Source organism: Harpia harpyja, chromosome Z, assembly GCF_026419915.1.
Source record: "Harpia harpyja isolate bHarHar1 chromosome Z, bHarHar1 primary haplotype, whole genome shotgun sequence".
NCBI lineage: Eukaryota > Metazoa > Chordata > Aves > Accipitriformes > Accipitridae > Harpia > Harpia harpyja.
Genome location: NC_068969.1, coordinates 53,427,495 through 53,451,550, shown reverse-complemented (window position 1 = coordinate 53,451,550; position 24,056 = coordinate 53,427,495).

The window sequence follows — 24,056 nt, the reverse complement described above, 5'->3', positions numbered from 1 at the left end:
AAAGTTGAAATTTTTTAGCATATTCTTTGTTCCACAAGGCTCCACAGTGTTTTTTCTAAGAGCTTCATTCTGTAGTCACTTCCATGATACTGCAGCTTTTCAGTGAATCCATCCTGGTGAGCAAGAGCTTAAAGATTAGACTATGGCAGGGGAGAGAGCCATATTTTTAATTGTGCTGTGCATCACTGTAACTATCAAGTTGCTTTGGGCTTACTATTTATTTTTTGCCTCTCTTCGCTTGTTAGCTTCCCCTCCATCTTTGTTATTTCAAAAATTAAGACAATTTTATTTAGCCTTTTTTTCATCACTTGTCCAATTCAACAATTTTCTTTCACTCCCTTTGAATCTTTAATCTGCATCTTTTTTCTGTTTTAATGCTTGATATTTTCCTTTCTTCTATAAAGCGTTTGAGTTGGACAGTTATTTTTAATAAAGTTGCAGTAGTGTGACCAATACAAGAGAGAACACAACTGAGTGGGACCTATCCTTCAATTAATTTAATGTTTCCTTTTGCTGAATTGAATATTGACTAACTCTCCCCACACTCTTATAAACACAATACAATTACCAGAATAGCCTATATATTATTACAATATCTCACAAAAAGCTAAACCAAAATATCTGGGTCTATTTGCACTTTGATTTAGATACTTAGGGGTTTTTTGTCTTTTTTATATAAATGCTACCACAATGTAAATGTTCTAAATAAATGTTACAGCTATATCAGTGAAATAGCAGGATTTTTGAGAATGAGAAGTATATTTACAGAATTGCAAGTCTGTTAAGTTAGAATATCAGTGTCATTAATATTCAATCTAGAAAGTACTCTAAAATGCAAAACTGAAATTGATGCAATTGAGATGGGGGAGACAAACAAAATTCAAATGTGCTAACAACTGAACCTGCACTCTGCAGCTGCCTTTTCTATGCCAGCTAGTGACAGAACACCATCCTCCAGATACCTCTGCTATTGCCCCCTGTTAGTTCAACTTGCTTGTGTTACACTAATTGCCTGGCTACCAAGGACATCTATCGAGAGATGGTACCCTACATACAGCATGTTTCAGGCAGTGATAGACTTCACTAGCAGGAAGAAAGGAGAGCCTTAAGCCTTGCTTGTACTGCATTATAACTCATAATAAGTGGCAATAGATTTTCATTTCTCCGTATCACACAAGAAACTGTAAAGATGATAACAGATAGGGCAGCACTCTTCATTTTCTTCCATCTAGTCATCATATTGCTGCTTGAATGCAGTCTTTGGATGCTCAGAGCTAAAGAGTAAGTAAGCTTAAAAATGCTTCTATTATCACAAAACACAGACACATCACTCATACTAAAACCACTAGTAGGTATGATATGTTAGACAAGATGATTTGATCTTTTGGAAAAGGTTTAGTATCTAAAATTTTGTATGCTGTATATGAAGAATTAGTACCAGCAGGATACTGAAAACCACAGAGAGCTCTGTAGGAAACATTAGGAAAGAACAGGGCAACTAAATGAATGCCCAGGGAAAATAGATACTATAAAATTGGATCGCTGCTGTATCAGCCTTTGTGGATGATATTGCCAATTTGGAAAACAGTAGATTTCAGGGGTTTTGGTAACCAGAAGTTATATGGAATATTGCTTAAGTGTCTATTTTTGCATTGGAAAATACAACACTTTCAAGTATAATAGAAATAAACCTATCTTCCTAGTATCCCACAAAATTGTTGTCTCAAACTGCACTATCTATTTGGATTCACAGTAAAATTGCTGAAAGGTGAAACAGTGCAGAAACCATCTGTCAGCTGAGACTGAGGATTAATTGACACAATTTTCTTAACGTATTTTACACTTACACCTCATGTGATAAAACAGTACATCTGTTACACTTATTTCCTTACAGAATAAAAGTAAGAGGGGGTAAAAGCCACAAAAATATAAATTAGAAGTGAGTTGTATGGGCAAAAATAACTATTCAGTTTTAGTTCTTCAGTTTCTTTATGTTCAACTTAAGATACTAAATAACATTCCATGATTGTTGAAAACTTAACTTTGACAAGTTTTTCAGGACTCTTAAGCTGAAACTTCAAAATTTAAAATTCTGAAGTCATAAGCAATCCTTCTAAAACTTTATCTTTGTAATCATTCTTAAGAAAGTCTCTTTGCTAAGGAATTTTTGAAAATGGTATCTGAAGAGAGCTTGCAGTTGGAAAAGTCCCTTTCTACCTATTAGTATCAAGTTCCTTCAACAAATGAAAATAAGAACTGTTTAAACAATGTGAGAAGTTCACAATCTCTTCTCAAATGCTGGCTTCAAAGAAAATTACAATTATCTAGAAGGATTTTTTTCCCCCTATCTTTTTTAAATGCTTTATTTTATCATGTTATTTAGTAAGCCTGTTGAGTAAATAATGTCATATCACACCCCTGTTTCCTAGGGACCTGTAATTCTAGGATAAACAGCCACTTCATTTTGCTGGAGGTTTCTTTTTGGTTTCAGAAATCAGCCACAGAGTGCTGATTGATTTGCACTCAAATGTAATTGTTTTGAAAAGCTATGAAACCTTGACTCACAAAATATGCAGACAAAAGCAGTTTCCAAAACATGCATACTTGACATAAGACAGCCCTTAACTTCAACATACATAGTAAAAGAAATATCATTTGCCCAAAATGTAAACAGCTGGGATACATTTACCAGGGTCAGAAAACTTGGGTGCTAATCAATTTGGATTAATGGTGTACAAATAATGAGTTGCTCTTAAAACAACTATGTTGCCAAAACAGTGCTCTTTTAATCCCTGGTAAATTATGAGGTTTATAAAAGCAGATTTTTGCAGATAATTGAAGATCATTTAAACATACGTGGAAAGCAGATTAAGTGCGAATCCAGAGCCACTAAAGTAAACTATATGTCTGTCATGAGTCTTTGTACTTCACTATTTCATAAATCCACAGCTAGTTGTATATATATTTTTAATATAATCCAACTTTATTTTATGTCTAGACTTTTCATGTTAAAAAATGCCATACATGAACTCAGTTTTAAGGTCCTTTCAGTGCATCAGATCAGAATGCATTAGGTTTTAAAACAAAACAAATAACTTCCAGACTGGATGACCTCTTTTCACCCCTCTCCACCTGTCTTAAATGGGAAATACAGGAAGAACTTTCCTTAAGGATGTTTACATAGGTCCTTTGGTAGCGTGGTCATATCTTATTTGAAGCTGAGTGGTACAACTGCTGGATTTTACAAAAAAACAATAGTAAAAACATCCTATTGCTTCACTACAAAATCCATTTCCAAGTTAGAAAGAAACAGAAAAATTTGTGATAATTGATTAAAAAATCCATGTTATTTCCTTTTTTTTTATGATGGGTGAGTATCTTCTTGTAGTTTACTGACAAATTTTTGTGACATGAGGCCAATGGCAATAAGCTTCATCTTTAGGCATCTTTTAAAGTACAAGTACACTAAAAGTAATATTTCTAAACAGTTACGATGTTAAATAAAATAAAATTAATAATTAAAACTGTAATTTAGTATTAAGTGTTCTTTGGCTGGCTTTCCTCCTTCTGCCTTCCCTTCCACAAGCATATGCAGTCCTTTTCCTCAGAAAAAACACCATAGATCATCTTGTGATACTGTATTTTGTACTTGGAGAAACAACAGCTGACAGCTAGGTGCTGACAAGCCTGAAGAGTTGTCCGCTGAGCACACCCATCAGAATGACTCCATTCCTACCTAACCAATGTCAGCCAGAGCCACGGGTAGGAGTAAATCAAAAGAAGAGAATGAGGAGTCTTTAATTAGTGATGCCAACAAAAACTGTCAGTAAGAATCCTGGCACAGCAAAAGTAATAAAGTGCCAAAGAATGAAAGGATTATCTATAGGGCTAGCTACAAGATGAAGTGCAGTGGCCATTTTAAATGCAAGTATACAAATTTCATATAACATTTGAGATTTTTGTAAACCAACACCCACAGGGAAAGCTCTGCTGCCTGCATTTCCCTACTGCTTCCCAGTTCTGCCTTTGCCAAAAGTTGTGTTAATGATTCTTTGCTCTTTGCTGCCAATAGTTTCCTGATGTCAACAAAACAGACATGGACAAATCAACTTCCTAAATCCAATAAAATTTAAAAAAACCCTCAAACATTATTCTTCCTGCAGCTCTGAAATGAAGAGGCTGACCTTAAACAGTAAAATATTCTATTCTTGGCATCTCTTCTTGTCAACTTTGTGGACTGCCAACTGCAGTGCTCAGAGTTTGTTGTCTTCATTGCCAGATCAGCATCATATGAATCTACTATATGCCAACCAATAAAACCAGAATTTATGTGAAGATAAACAGCCCTGCATCTGCTTCTGAACAGCAATGACAAAGTCATGGGTAATATGAAGGTGGCAACTGGCAGACTCAAGCCTTTTGTAACCTGGCATAGAAGAAAAAGAAGACATGTTATTACTGATGTATCTTTGAAGGTACAGAATGCAGGTACTATTCAGTGTCCTGGCCAAGAGATCTTATTGTGGGTCTCAAATCAGATACAGCAATGCATAGGTAAGGAAACCAAAACAGTCCATTGCCTTCTTGCTGGAGGTTGGTTTTGTTTTCAAAGTAGTTTTAGCCGATGAGACATGTTGCCTTCAAAAATACAAAGTTGGCTGTACATTGAATACCCTAGTTTTTCAGTTTGCAAGACTTTATTTGGAATCCCTAGGAAAAAAACCAAAGGGATCTAGGTCAATGTAATAAGGTGACCAACCACTACGATTTCAGACTACAGCTGCTATAATGTCCTCTAGGAATAAAAGTTGGATTGATTCACTGATTGGTAAACCTGTGATTTCAATCCTTACATTTCCACCATTTTGCTACATTTTGCATCTGCAGCTCTCACCATCAGGATACTTAGAGAGTAAGCGAAAGACCACAGCTGTGATCCATATTCTCCATAGAATAGTCTAAATAATTTATCTTTATGGGGTGGTGAAGTTACACCCCATAAACTCTTTGGATCTACAAAATTCTGCACATATCTTTCCCTTACAGGAGCATTGTCTGTGCTTGTATTTACATTCATAAATCCAGTCACTAGGGTCCGCCATTACCAAAATTGAGGCAACACTTCAAAAAAATACAGAAATACTCACCTAAGTGAAAGTAAGTTAGACGTCCTTGATCATATTTGTACTGCATTTTGATGCTCACTTTCTACAAATATTTAAACTAACAAACTGTCTGACAAACTGTTGCAAATTTTGATGAACACTTGAATAGTCTTTACATGCTGCATTGGGTGGAAACCATCACCTCCAGATATTTCCAAATTTCCAGAACCTGAGCAGCACCTAGTTTCATTGTCCATTAGTGCCTCCCAGCATTTTGAACAAACACAATGTTAGATTTAACTGAATCCCCTAGGCTTAACAGTTATTCCTTAGTTACTCCTGCAGAACCGTCCCAAGGCAGCTGCATCCCTCAAGGTGGGGGGGAAATGCAATCTTGCAGCAGCAGCAAAGCAGCTGATTTCCTGTGTGGAGAGGAAACTGAGCAGTAGGAACTGTTGGGCTGGGCAATGAGAGGCCTGTGGGAAATTTTTGGAAGCAGCTTGAGTTTTCTCTCCTTTTAAGCTCTTTTTTTTCCCCTTGGGCTCCTACTTTTTCACCTCACTAGTAGAGCCCACTTCTTACGTTCCTTCTCCAGGTACAGATGAGTATTTCATCATTCTTGTCACTTATCTATTTCTACCCTACAAGAAGTAATGCTATTTCAGTGAAATTTGTGTTGTGCTTTTTTTAAGCTAAAGAATCTTCTCTACCCTAGCATCTGCGTTAGGATATCTGCACTGATCTAACCTTCTGCTGTAGCCAGACTGCCCCTTTCTTTTTCAGACAGGCAGGAAAGCCACAAAAACTGCAGTTATAAAATACATTTCCTGGAATGTATGAGATTTTGAATATTGTGTCCACAGAGGTGTTGTAGAACTTACTTATATATTCTTGCCTTCACTAGTTGGGGTGAATTTAGTTATTAAGTAGCTAGATAAGCTTCTTACAGGGAATGATATATACATTATATGATACTAAGAGGACATGTGGGTAGGGTTGCAATGCACTCAAAGAAAGTAGGAAGCCTGAAGCACCTCAGAGTTGTCTGAGATAGTAGGATCACAGATTACCAGCCTCTTCACAATGATGTTGCTCTCAGACCTCATTGAAAAGCAACATCAAAAAGTGTCTTCTCCAGTAATGTAAAACTGAGCTTGTTTTCCCCAAATTCAAAAATTACAACAGGTTTGTTGATGTAGCAGCAAAATTATGCCAACAGGTGAAGGGTGATTGTGCTAAGATAAACCAGAAGCTTCTCTCAAATTCTGCTCTGTAGTTACTTAGATTACATATTCCAACTGAAGCTGTCAGCCTGACAAATTTTCTACTTTCTACCAAAATTTATTTGTACTGTGCAGAAAAACTTTTTTCTGATATATTTACCAAAATTATTTCTGCAAAGTCATGTAGTTTAAGTAGGCAGTTCATTTTTAATTTGAATGCTCATGTGTTTATTATCGTGAAATTCGTGGTTTGGTGGGGTTGCTACAAAACATTGTTCTTTGATTGACTCCTCTCTCAATCCTTAACTTCTGAATCTCTTCCTGCCATGCAGAGAAATGGAAGGGGTACAGGTCCCCATGTGCACTCATGCTGTTCTTTCTCCCCACAGGCCAAGGATATCTCAGGTCTGTTCCTGACCCAGTCAGTATCAGGTGGTCTGCTGGACATTTTTTTCTATGTTCCTAACCACAACACAAGCTCTGCATGTATAAAAAATTGAGATTCTTTTAAAAATTGTGATCCTACCGCTCAAATATCTCCTCTTCCCTTGTTTTTCCCTTTCCTCATATCCTTGCCTCACCTTCCCCATTGTTTTCATGCTCTGAGTCAGGAAGGACTGCTTTTGAGGGGGACATTAGCACAGCATTTTTCTGGCAAAGTCAGTAGCTGTGTCTCTAGTTATTTAATTTCTTTTTTTTAAATAAGCCATATTTCATGCTAGCAACACAACTAGAAGGTCAAATCAATTGATTTTTAAAAGTACAGTCATATTCTGTGGCATAAAACTTAAATAATCATAAATACTCATATGTGAAGTACAGAGAGGGGTTGGTTCTCCACAGTGTCTTGTCTCCACTTTACTTGGGTTTATAATTTACATCGGGGTGGAGAATCTTGGCTAACTGGGATTCCTGAGATTTTCTGAAAATAAACACATTTAAAAAAACAGATAATCACATATACAATTGTGTCTCAGACATTTCCAAAAATGGTACTACACAGAACAAGAGTTCAGTTTCTAATAGAGAGCTAGATCAAGAGTGCATTATGGTTTCTCAGTCAGGATATGGCTATGTAACAAACTGCAGTGCCAGGCAAGGTTACTTATGTTAGCTCTAAGGATGCTAGGTGGAAGCTGGCAGTGGGCCGGCTGCATGAGCTGGGGTTTGCAGGGGCTAACAACCTGCCCCCAGGGGCAGGCTCTACATGCCAAGGCAGGGCACTGCTCTAACATGAGGCTGCTGCTTCCAGACACCCAGTGAGTTCATTCGGGATATTATGGTGGGGCACTGCACTACACTACATTGACATATGTAAGTGGTTCTGCTATTTGGTCTCCATATGGTTTGGAGGGGAAGTAAAACATGAAAGGTAGACCCAGCGTACAATGAACTATAATGTGCTGGACACTCCGCTGACCAACCCAGTCCCACACTCCAGTCCACCTGCACTGTGCAACAGGCACAATTAAGAGGGCACAAATGCACCAGCTACCACAGGGTTATCAACATTTTACACTTACATTACACTATAAAGATTTGGTTATATGCATTTGTACAAATAGAATAATCCGGTGATTGAAAAATCATGCTTGAATCTTTACTGTCGTTTCTTCACAGAGAAGTCATTTGATTACGAGCATTGATTAAGAATACACACATGTTCAAATAAAATCATAGAATCATAGAATCATTTAGGTTGGAAAAGACCTTCAAGATCATCGAGTCCAACTGTCAACAATGCCCACTAAAACATATCCTGAAGTGCCTTGTCTATGCGCTTTTTGAATACCTCCAGGGATGGTGACTCCCACTACTTCCCTGGGCAGCCTGTTCCCATGCCTGACAACCCTTTCAGTAAAGAAATTTTTCCTAATATCCAATCTAAACCTCCCCTGCCGCAACTTCAGGCTATTTCCTCTCCTCCTATCACTAGTTACTTGATAGAAGAGACCAGCACCCACTTCACTACAACCTCCTCTCAGGTAGTTGTAGAGAGTGATAAGGTCTCCCCTCAGCCTCCTCTTCTCCAGACTAAACAACCCCAGTTAAATACACTGACGGCATTACAATCCTCTGCTATGGTATAAAGAAAAAAAGAAGTAATACAGGCCCAGTCTTCCTTGCACTTACATAAGTAGCACTGACACATTAATCCTTTCATTCAGAGATGAATGGATAAGGGACACCGCAAAATTTTTAGGGAGTTACTCACCCAATAGAAAAAACAATAGAAAAGGAAAGACTAAAAGGTAAAACATACCTGACAGACAGGAAGCAGTCGTCAATGTGTGAGCTATGACACACTTATTCTGTTAGACAAAATTATATTTTTAAGACTTTGAAGAGTCATCAGAATTTTTAATAACTTCATTTGAGGTGAAAATAAAATTGGCATTTTTTACTTCATTTTTGTTCTTTAACAAATTTAACAAATGAGTATTTTTTCCTATAGGAAATAACAACTTTTAATCCATAACTCACAGCTGAAATACACATAAAAAGAAATTCAAATATACCTTTCTAAGTCACCAGCAATATACTGTGTGAACTTCAGGAGCACTTGTATTCATCTTGACTCACATAGATAAGTATCTTCTCCCTGTGGCAAATTAAAGTTTAAAATTTCACATTTGCAGCTAATCCCTGACTGTATGATGGGAAAAAAAACAAAGCGTGGATTAAGAACACAGAGAAACGTCTTTATTCAAATGTACATGCACCTCGAGACTATCTCCAGTTTCAATGCAGAACCCCAAACCATCGAAGTTTCCCCAGAAGAAGTAATGAACCTATGTGAACCTTGGTTAAAATCTGGCCTGAATTTGTAATAAAATAATAAGCCAAGTCGGTTTGGTTTTCATACTTATATAAGCATTTCAGAGATCTGGAGTTCTTACCTAACTTTTCCACTGGTGTGAAGCTGTGTCATTCATAAACAACTAGGACTATTATATAGTCCAGAAAAATGTCTTACTGAGGTACACTTCTGTTAGTCCATGTAAGTGTTTTATAATAAAAATGAACTTGCTCAGGCAAAAGTGGTTGGGGACTCAGCTGGCATCCTTTGGCAGTGCTCAGAAAGCAGCAAGCATGCCTTCCCATAACACTATATTTACCATTTTATTTGCATTACAGTCATGTCTATAACTGCTTCCTGGAAGCTGCTGTAGTCTAAATAAAGATCTAGGATCTCACCTTTGTTATTTCTCCTGCTAGTGCACTGAATTAAAAACAAAAACAAATGAACTTAAAGAAATTATGTGAGATGTAGCAAACAATGCCAGCATCAAGTTACTTTTCCAAAAAATGTGTTTCATTTTTTAAACAGAGGCAGATCAAAACCAGAACATTACATGAGAACAATTCAGTGTCAACAGGGGAGAAGGGTGTTGTAAATCACAGCTGGGTGCTCTCTTGCAAACATCTGACTCTAGTCCTGGTCCATCAATATGGAGAGACCTTCACTGGAGTCCAGAAGCACTTTGCCACGTCACTCTACTTAAGGCTTGCTGGGAAGATTCCCATTGACACTGAAGCCCATGACAGCAGGAAATTCCACACAAGATGTTGAGAAATACATCTCTGTATGGTGAGTATTATTATTACTATTATCTTACAGAATTATTTTTAAACACGCATATATATATATAACTTTTGTTCCTCAGCACAAGCTATAAAGCCTATGAAAGAGTTACATGAAGTTCTGTGAATTATAGTTAATTTACAGATGTGTTTGATTCCTTTCAACACTGAAGATGAAAAGAAGCATCAAGGACATCATTATTCTCTTTGTAATAATCATGAAATTTTCAACGATAGAAAAATTCCACAGCTTAACCTTTCGTGTGGAAGGAGTTCCATTAGAAGAACAAGCTAATAGCATCTGATTCACATCTAAATGAGGCATTCAATTATGCCATGAGCATCAGGGAAACAGAATGGGCTAGGACTTGAGGATAGTCTTGGCCATTGGATACACTCTGAAAGCATCTAAAGTCAGTCACTTAAGAATTGTAAACAGAGAGGAGAGATTTATTATAACCTTCAGAAGAGCATGGCACCACTGCTTTTATATGCAGCTATGAAGAGTTGGTCCATGCTCTGATTTCTGAATTGGAAATGGAAACATTCCTTCAAAATACAGGCAAAGAGAAGGGAAGAGAACAAACTTTGCTGTTTATGCCCTGCATCGCACAGTACACTTTTTAGCAGTCCTTTTTCAAGTTTTATATTTTCACCGTAAACACACATGTAAACAAAACAAAAAGGAGAAGACTGAAAAGCAACGCAATTGAATGAAATACTTGCCCACAGGAAAGCACAAATCTTTCACAACTAAGAGCCCAGGTCTGTAGTCCACATAGAAGCACAGCTGATATTAAAGCAAATGAGTGCACTGCCACTGTGAGAACTAAAGGACTGGAATGTAAAAAGGAAAAAAAACCCCATACTTTCATGCCATTTTGAATGCACAGAGTAAAATCCTACCTACTGCTGTCTGAAGCTCACAAAAAGCAATGGGCAAATGCAAGATCCTGCAGCTGAGCACAAAACAGACCAAAAGATTTGCATCAATTTTTTGTCAAACACCCATACAGTTCAGAAGATTTCCGTGCCTCCAGCTACTCAGAGAATGCAGGGAGGCACCTGGATAATCACTCCACTCCTAACCTGGCAACAAGGGAAGGGCAAATTCCCCATGATGGGCTGATGCTTAGCTGCGTCAGGGAGACTAATCTGATCACCATCCATATGTTCCCCATGAGGAAAAGGAACAAAAGCAAAATCTGATTCTGGCTACAAATTACGCATAATTCTTGCATTTAGCACTTCAGTTTAGCAATCTTTGCATCTACAATTGTATTAAGAAAGAGCAACTGTATTAGTTATGGTAATCTCATTCTACCATTTTAAGTGACATGTTGTTTGTGTGGGTGCTTGTAGCTCTGCATACTTGCATGCAAACAATGGAAGAAAAGCCTGAATGACTGCCAAACCAAAAAGGAAAAAAACAGCAGGGAATGAAATTATTTTTTTCATACTTCTGAAAAACAATTACAATGAAGAAAGACTAAAACCCAAAAGCGCAAGAAAGCACTTAGCAGTAACTGAGGCTCCTTGGGACCTGGATCATGTTAAATGATCTGTTCAGGTGTATCCAACCTTAGTGTATTATTGTAAATTCATAGATTTTTGAGGCCAGGAGGGATCATTAGTTATGATCATCCGTTTTCGTCTATCACGGGCTATAAAGAATTTTTCCCAATGAGGCCTGAATAAAACCTGACACTTAATGAAGCAGAAGAACATCTTTTAGGACACAGCCAATTTTCACATAAAAACTTTGGTCCTGCTTATTCTTGGGAAAACTGTGCCAGCTGTGTATCCTCTTGTGCACATTTTAAGTATATTCACCACAGGACTAGCAGGAATAATTCTCTCCCTTGCAGTGTACCTGAAAAGGAAGAGGAAGCTTAGATGGGATTTCAGCAGTGGTCAGGGTCTCTTCACTGGCATAAATTTTATCCTATGCCAGTGCATATTCACATTAAAAGAAGAAATCCACAAGGAAGTCAGCAAAGCCTTTCACTTGCCATTGCAGTGTTTTATTTATGTCCAAGGGCAAGAAAATAAAACAAAACAAAAAAATGTTCTACATGAAACAATAGAAACAATTAATACTCAATCTCATGGAAAGGAAGAACCAGCAAATGGAGAAACACTGTGTAACGAGCAGCCCAGCTGAGACTGTAGCACAATTTGGTGCTTCTGTTGCTGGGTCTGATATTCTCCTACCCACAGCCTTTTTCCCCTACATGTCTTTTCTAGGCTCCCTGGTCTAGGTTCTCACCAAATTTGAAAACATTTACCTTGTTCACCAGCCTCCTCTTTCATTAAGCAGGAGAGAGATTATCACACTACCTGCTGGCCCTATTTGTGTGCTGCACCTATGTGTAATAAATGACTTCATTGTAATAGCACAAAACATCAGTGAACTAACATCCAGAGATGTGGGAAATTTTATTTAGCTTGGACAAACAGCAAGCCTCAATATTTTTTTTCTTTATTTCAACACCAAACCCCTCCTTTCTTGGCAATAGGGCCTTCTTTAATCTCCTTTAATGCAGAGAATAACCATCATGGATTAATCAAACCTATGATTCAGCTAGAGAAATGAAAAATCCCAGTCATAATGTATAACAGCTGTAAGATAGCTCAGGGTAGACTGATGAAGTAGACAATAGACAAGAGCTGAAATTTACTCATAAGTAGGGATACAATAAAAAAATTTCATGTCTGCTGAGTCCTGCTTTTCTCCTGACCATGCAGAGAAGCACTAACCAGTATTACTCAGGCAATAGGGTACAATAATCCCTCTGAGGAGCTGCATAGAAATTGTTTCAGGAATTTGCATTTTACCTCAAAACCCCACATAGGGGTCTACCTCACGTTGACAGTAAGCACTCTGACTTTCTGTTCAAGTATTTCACCTGGGAATACCAATCCCTACATGAATGGTTTTTGTATACATGTATTATAGGCCAAATTTCTGTCTCCTATCTGAGAACAGATGTTATCCTGCTGTGACTAGAGGCAAAAAATGAGAGAGAAAAAAGAAGGAAAAAGTGACAAGAAGTCACAACAATTTTGCCCTAAATTGTGAAGGTTGTTCTTTCACCTTTGCAAATAGGCTGCATTTTTGCTAGCCTACTCTTACTACTCTGTGTTCTGCATGTATCACACCAGGATTTTAAATAACCGGTACTGTATTTTTGAAATGTTTTGAATTACATGAATATTTTCACTGACAAGTGTGTCTAAAAACTGAGCTACCACTAAGCTAACTTTCTGAAGCTCAGCACGGGAAGATTTCAAAAAAGCATTTATTCTGAAAGTAAAAAAAAATAGAAAAATTAATGATCAGAATCTAAGCCCCAAATGATTCTGTTCTATTTTATCATGTATTTCATTACTGGGTTTTCCTTTCTGTCAGTGTTGCCTGAAAATTTTTCTCTGGTTATTTCTAGAAAACACCCATCTTGATTTCCAGACAAAAAAGCACATCAGGACTATACCAAGTTCAGAGCTAGTGAAACTTAGACTATAAAAATACAAACTCTCACTGTCTTTTAAAGCTCTTAACATTAGACTAAAGGAAAGTTTAATAAAGAGAAAATGCAAGCAGGTAAAATACTGCTTCTCTTTCTCATTAGGGTGCGGTGAAAATTAATTCCTATGCAGAAGGTGCTTTGAGATCTTTGCATGAAAGGCATTACTTTGGTTAACAGCAAACTACTATTATTAAGTGTTATTAAAATAAATTGGAGGCAGAGAACATCATAAATGTTTCCCCGTAGGTTAAATCTGAGAACTGGTCTCTGTTGCATTGTAGCTCTAATTTAACCTTTAGAGCACGAACATCATATGCATCTCATTTACACTGCAGAGATATGGCTCCCCTGGGCCTTCCAACCTCCCAGCCATAGCCTAAACAGCTAGTTGATAGCCAAAATACTGTAATTGCCAAGGAACTTTGTAAGGTGATTTTAGATTACAAAGGAAGTAAATAATTTCATGTTTAAATTTTTTTTGTTTTAAGAATACACAATTGTAAATACACAACCATGTGATCAAGTGCAAACCTTTTAGTTTTGAAGCCCATATTTTTATATTATGACCCTCAAATCAGTGTTTATCCATAGAGAAATTCCAAGACTTGGAAGGTTTTGCTGAAAAGGAATGAATAAAACAAGCAGAACTACCAGTTTTGTCTCTGATTCTTGCTGTTGGTTTTCATGCTTTAATATGCTAACCAAAGCTATTAAAATGCCAGCCCTGGAGACCAAGGTCCTCTGTATGATCACAAAACAAGCATATCACAAAGCAGCATCAACACATACTTGCTAAATCATCAGTAATGCCCACATGCAGAGGCCTGACAGGATTGTACTGTTCATGAATTTGCGGTTTCAAAAATCAGGCTGTATCTGGACATAGGTAAACATCAATTTACGAACATTCAGTACCCTGATGTCCAACTGGATTGTGAGCTTTTAGGACTTAGGCTTATAAATACAAAGCAATAGTCATAAAGCCTACTTAGAAAGGTATTAACTAAGAATGGGAGTAAAAAAGAGAATGTAGCTGAGAAAAACCAAGACAAGAATGATAGCACAGACACTTCAGCTATTAACTCTGACATTTTTTTGTTTTGATTAAGATATCAAAAATGGAGAAAGATATGTTTAGTTTATAAAATTGTTACTATTGACATATAAAAATTTTAAAGCCTTAAAAATATGTAAAGTGGCCAATAAAAGAAAATTCATTTTGTATTGTTCTCATAAGGGTTATTTAGAAAGGTACCTTGGCGTAGGCAAAACTGTGTATCCTCTTGTGAACACCTGTGAACTGTTGAGTTTAATTGGGCAACAGCTGGTGCTGATTGTGGGTTTTCTTGCTGTATCTCATTACTGGTTTCCCCTTTGCTATTCCCTGATTCAGTGTTGCTGGTGTATGCTGCTTAAAGGACCCTAGCAGAAATAGTTAAAGATAGTCAAAGAAAATGATTGAAATTGTTTCTGTGTACATCTGTGTACTATTAAGCTAACTCAGACTACAGCAGATGTGTGATGTACGTGGGTGGTGGTCTGGGGATATGACACATTGGCTGACAGTCCTCACAATATCTTTCATTCTCATCTAGGCATCAAGTTTTTCTGCAGAGGTTAGGAGAAGCTGTGATTTAAAGCTATTTATGGGCTAAAAAGCTCAAAAAAACCACCCATAAAAACGTCATTTTGCAGTGGAATATATTCCTTGCTTCTCACTTTAATAAAATTATAAAGAAGCAATCATGTATGTCCTACTGCATTATCTTGCTAAGCATTCTCAGGGCAAGGCTGCTGATCCTAAGAGCCAAACTACCATCTTTTGCAATGTTTGGGAGAATTAGGAGTTCTGAGAGAAGACATTTTGAGTGCTGACCTTGCCAAAAGCAGAGAAATTCGGAGTGCGCAAAGTAGGAGAGTAAATGGCAGATGAAAAATTAGGTTTTCTGGAAAAGAGTAATGAAAGAAATCAAAAGAAAAAGCCCTCTGCAGTGAAATTAGCAGCCAGATGTTTATTGCAAAATAAGAACATAATTCTGAGAAAGTCTGAAATTGATAACAGAATAAAAACACTAAAAATACATTGAGAAGAAAAGTTACTTACTAATGACTTGAGTGAGATCCAAACTAGACCAAGACTGCACTCTTATGAAAATGAAAATTCCCACCTGTTTTCCTGATACATAAGTTCTTCTGCAGAGAAAAAATAGGATTAAAATTAGCCCTTCAGCCGGTGCTGTTTAAAAAAAAAAAAAAAACAAGTCATCAGATACAGTGCTCTGAAATAGCTGTTGAGTACTTACTTTAGTCTGAGCAGATAGTAAGTTTAAATATAGGTCAATGAAGCTGATTTTAATACTGCAGATATTCAATTGATATTTATAAACTAGATAACTTTCAATTTGTGTAACACTACAACGTATTATGAACATAATATATACATTAATATTATCACCATAAAATTTACATTAATCTACCATCTTATAACATGAAAACATTAAATATTTTGTCTCTCTAATACTGTTTTAATTTCCAACACCTTTAACATTGTGCTCCTTTTTCATTTTCATCTCTTTAAGAATAGGAAAAAGAAAAGCAAGCAACAAAGAAGACAGTAATGCTGTGTGCAGCAAGTGAAAAAAGGTTTTAATAACACAAATACCACTTTGAGGTGTAAGTATACTTATGTATGTAAAGTATAAAGTCTACTTTATAAATAACTGAAGTGAGATGACTTAATCTTTGCACACTGAGCTGATATAATATCCCCTTAAGGGGTATAGGAGAGATATATTTGGACCTATTTTATCTTTGCATAGGGATAGAAGTATTGAATATATAAATATGCTCAGAAGTACTTACACCTATGAGAGTACAGGACAATTATGAATATTTATAATTCTGAATTGTGAAGAGTTGGAGTTGTATTAATTTGCATTACCATTGATAGCTTTAGATTTACCTATTAGTGTTCTTATAAATCTCATTAATAGAGATCCCCTTAGCAATATGCTTTTACTCATTCTGCAGCTGTAGCAATAGAAAACATTAAGGTGTTTTGAGACAATTTTCAGCTAGTGTCCCTGCATCTAGAAGACATATTTATTGCAGCATTGTGGTTTATGTCTTTATTAATGGAGTATTAGCATTGTTATTGCCCTCAGAAGAGAATTTCTATATACACAGAATACCCAATAATGAAGAAAGAATTTATTTACTGGTCCTTGTTAAGGTAAGAAACATATTTGTCGTGACTTGACAGAAGAAACTTTCTTACTTAAAGATCACCACCTTTGTGTTGAATCGGGTAAACATTAATATCAAGTTTACTGTCAGTGTCATGTTTCTGGTAACTCCAAAATTTGTAGCTAGTTTAGACCATAATATTTTGTTACTAAAATTTAGTTTGGCTGCTGGGCTACTGGAACCTCCACCTCAGCATGAGGTGGCAGCTAGGTTCTGTGTTTGGAAAAAAGAGGTCACTGATCACCTCCCCACTTGTTAGGTTACTGTTCCCAAAAGAAACTGTGCAGATAGATACCCATCCATCTCTGTCAGACCCACCCATTTTCCTGAGTCAGATGCAATGATAGACCCATGACAACATCTCTGTGCTCTGATAAATGACTTCCTCATAAGAAGAAATATGATGGGTCAGTTCACAAGGAGTTAAAGGCTTCTAGTTAAGATAAAGACAGATACAACATTCACCATGACTATGAAATTATATCTTTTCAAACAGCAGGTAGACAATTCTGGGACTGTGGTGTTTAAAAAAATCTAGATAAACTTCCTGAAATTCACCACAGTAAAATTAGTGTATCTTTCCCACGCTTGTTTGCAAATAAGAGACATGCCCCTAAGCAGCTTATAGCAGTGTCAAATAAAATCAGGTTACGGCAAGATACCTAAATTTCATTATACTGCATCTTACAGATGCAATTTATATCAGAACCAAAGCCATATTTCCAAAGGCTATGGATTTTTACATCAAAGGCTTGATTCTTGGCAGAAACAACTGGCCATGTAGAGGAATAATGCTATAAATGCAGAAATACTAGTTAGTTATGTTCAGAGAAAGAAAGTAGGTTAATGACAGTAAAAGCTGCCAAAAGCTTGACAAACACCTTGCTCTTCCAAGACCAATCACAACATTTTTAGCCACTCAGATAGTCCTTGAAAAGTTTTCTTTAGGCCCTTATAAGCCATTAGAAAATTCATTGACTGATTGTAATCTGAGCTTCCTATAACACATGTACACACACAGAATTACAGAATAACAGTGGTTGAGGTTGGAAGGGACCTCTGCAGGTCACCTGGTCCAAACCCCCTGCTCAAGCAGGGCCAGCTACAGGCAGTTGCCCAGGACCACATCCAGGCAGCCACTGAACATCTCCAAGGAGGCAGGTTTCATAACCTCTCTGGGCAACCTGTGCCAATGCTCAGTCACCCTCACAATGAAAAAGTGTTTCCTGCTGTTCAGGAGGAACCTCCTCTGTTTCAGTGTGTGCCCATTGCCTCTGGTCCTGTCACTGGGCACCACTGAAAAAAGTCTAACTCTGTCTTCTCTGCACCCTCCCTTCAGGTGTTTATATACATTGATGAGAACCCCCTGAGCATTCTCTTCTCGAGGCTGAACAGTCCCAGCTCTCTAGCCTTTCCTTGTAGGAGAGGTGCTCTAGTCCCTTAATCACCTTCGTGCTCCTTCATTGGACTCTGTTCAGCATGTACATGTGCCTCTTGAACTGCAGAATCCAGAACTGGACAGAGTTCAGTCCAGGTGTAGCCTCACCAGCACTGAGCAGAGAGGAAGGATCACCTCCCTTGACCTGCTGGCAATGCTTTTCTTAATGCAGCCCAGGATACCATTAGCCGCCTTTGCTGCAAGGGAACATTGTCAGCTCATGTTCAACTTGGTGCCCACCAGAACCCCCAAGCCCTTTTCTACAAAGCTGCTTTCCAGCAGGGGCAACTCACTGTATTCATAATAAGAAGAAGACCAAGAAGGAAATTACTATAGAAAAAGTAAAGTAGATAACTGCTACCTATAACCATTATTCTGTATTCACATATAGCCAAAAGGGTCTAAGACCCATATTCAAATTGATGAAATCAAGGGAGCCTACATATGTGTCTAAAATGAAATCTAGCCCAACTAGTTTTAGGTACGTATTTTTTCCAGAAAGAGTCTATGTCCAGAACGAATCAAAGCTTGTCCCCATGATGGGATAGATCAATTTCAAAATTGGGACATCATTTTGTAACTATCTTCTTGCCTTGGGAATCTCCACCCTGGAGATAAGCAGAGGGTCTTTGAGTCTAATCCAGGTGAATGGGGTTCACAGAGGTCTGACAGCTGAATCGTCTTTTCCTGACAGGAGGAAATGCCACAAGGAAAGGTGATCACTGAGCAAGCAGAGATAAGGACTTGAAACATGAATGTTTCTCATGCCCACACACCAGCAAGTAGAAAGTTACATATAAACGAGTTCAGGAACCTGCCAGGTTGAATGGGAGGATGCCCATATTTTTGAAGAAGTCAGCAGACATCTGCAGACACAGGGCCTATCAGAGACACCTGCTGAGGGTGTGATTCTGTACAAACTATGTGGTATTATGTCCAAACCCATCAGTCCTGCTGCTCAGCAGGTTTAATTACCATTAGTGCAATGATGCACTGATGGGGGTCTACACTGTTTCCAGATGCAGTCCTAGTTTAATCATGCTATCTTGGGTGTGACTGGACCAGGCTCCACTGTGAAATGCAGGTATGCTCCACTGTGAAATGCAGGTATGCTCCAAGCCTCTACAGATGCTTTCTAACTAAGTCCATTGGGTATTGAGTCAGGTATGATCAGTAGCTCGATGAACTTCTCAGTTTGAAAGATGAAAGCTGAAAGATATCTCTAAATCAGAAACTAAAGCCAATGTTTTGGAATAATTAAAAAAGGACTACAATGAGACAGGACGATAAAGGCCAAGAGTGCTCAGGAATTCATCTCATAGCTTACCATGCCTATACCACTGTTACTGTAGCAGTAATACAGAAATGTGTCAGTAAGATGAAAAATTATGAAGTAGCCAGCAATGAAAGGTGCTCTCAGTCTCCATTGATAAAGCTATAAATTGTAATTTCCCAAGTAGCTAATCTGTTATTACCAATCACTCTTGCGATTACCTGGGTGATTAGGGTGTTTAACTTTGGAACTGAAAGCAAGAGAAAAATTAATATGGATCTATACACAATTTCCTATTCAGATTCTTATAAAACTGTCCATGCCAACTGTTAAAACAGCTCACAACAAATTATCACTAAATTCACAATAAACCACTATAGATACATAATTCTCTTCCTAATTCCCACAGGCAGCTGGGGACACAATCAGGTTGTTTTCTCTTCTCTCCCTTGTTATCTCTTCTTTTTTCTTTCTCCTTTTGCCTCTGTCTCTTCTTCCTAAGTATTTTTAGCAGCAGCTTTGGAAAAGTGAATTTGAAAAAGTGAGCCTTAGACTTTGTTCTGAAGGCAGTGAGATTTGTGGTCTTTCTTATTTCCTCCAATAATGAGATCCAAACCTCTTGCCTTGGTGCCCAGGAAGCCCCATCTCCAGCTCCCACGAGCTTCACCCTTGAGGCTGACAAGCTCATAGTTTCTGAAGGAACATGGTTGTCAAAGGATGTCATCAATACAAAGAGAGAGGTCCTCTCAGATAAGTCTTGGGTTGTGTTCATCAGTGGTCTTGAAGATTAGTAATTGGGCCTTGAGTTTGATCCAACATATTTATGATTTCATAAGACATTTATTAAATACATTAGTTCATTAATTTTGTAGTTTCTTTCAGCTAAAATCTGAAAATGGGGTTATAGAACTGAGGAAGAAGAAACTTAGTGACTGCCACTGAGCATGCTTAACTCATTGGAGCATTATTATTTAGTTTCTACCTTCTCTTCAGTCCAGGCACCCCTTGTTCACCAGCTGTTAGTTAACTGATGATTTCTCTGTGGTCAAACAGGAAAAAGATAGGTATCAATCTTTTCCATTTCACATCTGAGGGAACTGACAGGCAAGTCTTGCCGTAGGAACTGGATTTACTTATTGCCCTTCTCCTGCTGTTTGTCCTGCTCCTCTGTTGCAGTTACCAGAAGCAGGTATGAGCCAGACTCTCAGCAGCTGTGGCTTACAACTCAGCATATCAAGTTAAACTGAAGTTGAAGGTGGTTTAGACTAACACACCAGATTCCAACAAGTGCCAGCTGAGAAGTTTGGCACAGATTCACCTCTGCTGCCTCTCCCACAGGGGCAGTAATAGCAGCAGAGGGAAGCAGCAGTCATGCACGCACCAACCACCAGGTCTTATCTGTCAACCCCCTGAGTCAGATATGGCGAGGCAAAATAAATTCACAGCATATAAAACCAGGACTCTTCACATGCATGTTGAAAGAAGGTTAACTATTAGCTCAGAGATGACTGATCATTTCTACACAGATTGCCTTTTTTCCCTTAAAGACAGGACCTTTTGCGGCCCACCTACTTACAGCTTTCTAGCCTCCAACAACTGTAACAATTTTCATTCCTCAAAATATTGCCAGCATCCATCGTAAATACTATTATCTTGACTATCAGAGGCATTTTTATCTCGCTTGATCGTATAAAGCCCAGATTCTGAGCTCTCAGCTGCTTCTACCAAGCAGGCCCTTAGTCTGACATTTATCCTTGTGCACTTTGGTGGACATCTTTAATTTCAACCTCCTGTTTCATTTTATCTGCTCTAATAAGTGTGCATGACATACAGATTGTATTTTATAGTACTGATTGATGGTCTTAACTCTATTTATGGTAAATCTCACAAGACTGGTCACTAAAGTGAATCATTGTTCAACCTTTACGACAATTTTTCATCATCCTTCTCACTGACATGGAAATTAAAAACTATTGTTCTATTACGTTCTTGTAAAATAAAAGAAGCAATTCCACATGGGGAAATGTATTTCCAATTTATGCCTTCCTTATTTTTTTTATCACTTTACTACAAGTGTTTATTTCTTACTGCTGCTTGGGCCCACAATAGAACTCCTCAGCTGCATTTCCACATGCTCTTCTTACTCTTGAACCCCTAACACATCATTTCAAAAGAGTGGATCAACTTATTTAAAAATTCCTTCCATGTTTTCATTTGAAAACATGTCCTTTCCAACCCACGGTGGAAAGCCTCCAATGCTTTCACTGACAGCTGCATACAGCCCAGCAGTGAGGCAGTAACAAGGAATCATACCCTGGACAGAAGGGATGGTAATGTGGAGGTTCACTGAATTGCCTTACTCCCACACTGGCAAGCAGCAGGAAGCTCTCCAGGACAATGCTGAAGCAGGAAACCTGTCAGATACAATGGGTTTTGCTGACTCGCTTGCTGGTACCAGTTCCTTCATGATTTCTTTAATTTGGCCTTTTCCTGTTCCTTTCTGTGGTGCTGTCGGCGTTGCTGTTTCTTGCCCATTTGTCAGCTTTGATCTTTTTAAGAAGTGCAAAGCAATATGTCAGCAATGCCAAAAAAATAATAATAATAAATTCCATCTGATTATAGTTCAACATGAGCTTGTACCAGCTTGACTGTCCTTTACCTTAAGGCTACCTGACAATACCATAAGGCCAAATTCAGAATAAAGTGTAGAGGAGCTTTAGTTCAAAGGCTTTGAGGCTGGGCTGATTAACCTCCCTGGAATGTCAGGGCAGTCTCCTGCCTCACTGCCCAAGCAGGGATGAGCTAAGGTGGAAGAGGTGACCATATTCCCACTCCAAAACTTCAATACACCTCCAGGGATGTGAGTAGGGGAGGCAGAGAAGACAGATGAGAAAAGAGTGTGTGGTGCTAGGCTGGAAAGCAGTAGAGCCTCATGAGAGTACATTTTATCAGCTTTACCAGCCTGATGATATCTGGCAACATGAATGCACTTAAGGCCGTATTATTCTTCTTTTAATGTTTGTCTGCAATGGAAGACCTCTATTTAAGGTTGGCAGAACTTAGTGAGAGTTAAAGCCAAAGAAAATCCCAGGAAAACTGCTCTGACGAAGTCCCCAAAAGCAGGAATCTAGAATCTAGGTGGATTCTGGGACTGAACTGTGGATTAATTTCCCTCTGCAGGGTTTGTTTATATGGATAATTTCTGAGTTCACTCAGTCCCCTTTTTTTTGTTTGGTTGTAGTTGCTGTTGTTTTACAAAATAGATCATTTTCTTATAACCTCTCCTACTTCCTAAAGTCAGTCATAAAAAATTGCTTACACACAACCCCTGAACTTGAATTTATAGTATCTGTCCTCCAGCTACCCTGGTATGGATTGATGGCCATGCTGCTTATGTCCAATACACCCCACAGAAACATCTAATGCACTTGGCAGATCATTTGATGAAAGGAAAAAGGAGGACTGCCTGCCAGTTTCATGTAGATCGATATAACAACTTAGGAAGCATTAATGGAAAATGGACAGATTAGTATAATATTTGATAAGACTGGAACTGAGATTTAGTTTACAGAAAAGAAAAAAAACATATTGATAGATTTAAGACTTCCACATTAATGGAGAGAAATATCGACAGTGGTGGAAACCTCTCAGAGCAACTGGATCCAAATTGAGGTAAAAATTGAAGAATGTTTTGGAAAGTAGGCACATGCAAAACTTCTTCAGAAGAGTAAGAACTTTCCTTAATAAACACATAACTATTTTGAAGAAACACTTGGTATCATTGAGGGTAATGTAGCATTCCTCTCTCAGAAAGGTTAGTTTTCTCTTTTTTAAACAAGATGCAAATTTTGACAAGCAGCCAATGAAGTAATAAAAGATATTAAAAGATATGGAAGCTTTCTCTGATTCAAAAGTCATTACAGGATAATTTGAAACAGATTGCATGGGGTTTATTTCCTGTTTCTCTCCTCTGAAGAATCCTTTTTTTTACCTCTAGAAGAAAGTGTACAGTAACTGGGAAGGTTTCTCAACAGAAGATGTGATACTTATAAAAAAAATAATTTTTGGCACAGGACCTGTTTCTGAAAGAGACACAAATAAAACAATAGTGCCTTATCCTCAAAACAAAGCAACCAGAAGTCATGTCTAGAATGCTGTCTTCCTTCTCATTTAGCCAGCATCAGAACAAACATGATTTTCTTGTGAAGCCAAAAGTTAGTGACTTCAGAATGGCTCCCTGTTGGCTGAATCCAGAATGGTCAAGGAGATGCAAGAGGATGGCTTTACATGTAGCTAACATACCTGATTATGTTAGTCAAATCTACCTGATGTCTAACTGTCCCTCCCGTAACAACTACTTGTATGGCTTCTCTCTCTGGCTGCTTTTGCCCATGTGGTACGTGCACCCCACAGCCACGAAGACTAAGGTGCTGAGAGTCCTGCTTCAGTCAACTGTGAAGGACTCTTCTGTAGGAGGAGTTGAATGAAAAAAGCTCTATTTAGTTATTTTATCTGAATCACCACTGCAAAGTATTGAAGCTCCAGAGCTATACAACAGCTAGTCTAGCCAGGACTGTCTCCATCCCTGGGCCAGGGGAGTCTCTGAAAAGCTGCTAGGAGATGGTTTATAGAACACAGGATAAAGGAGAAAAAAGT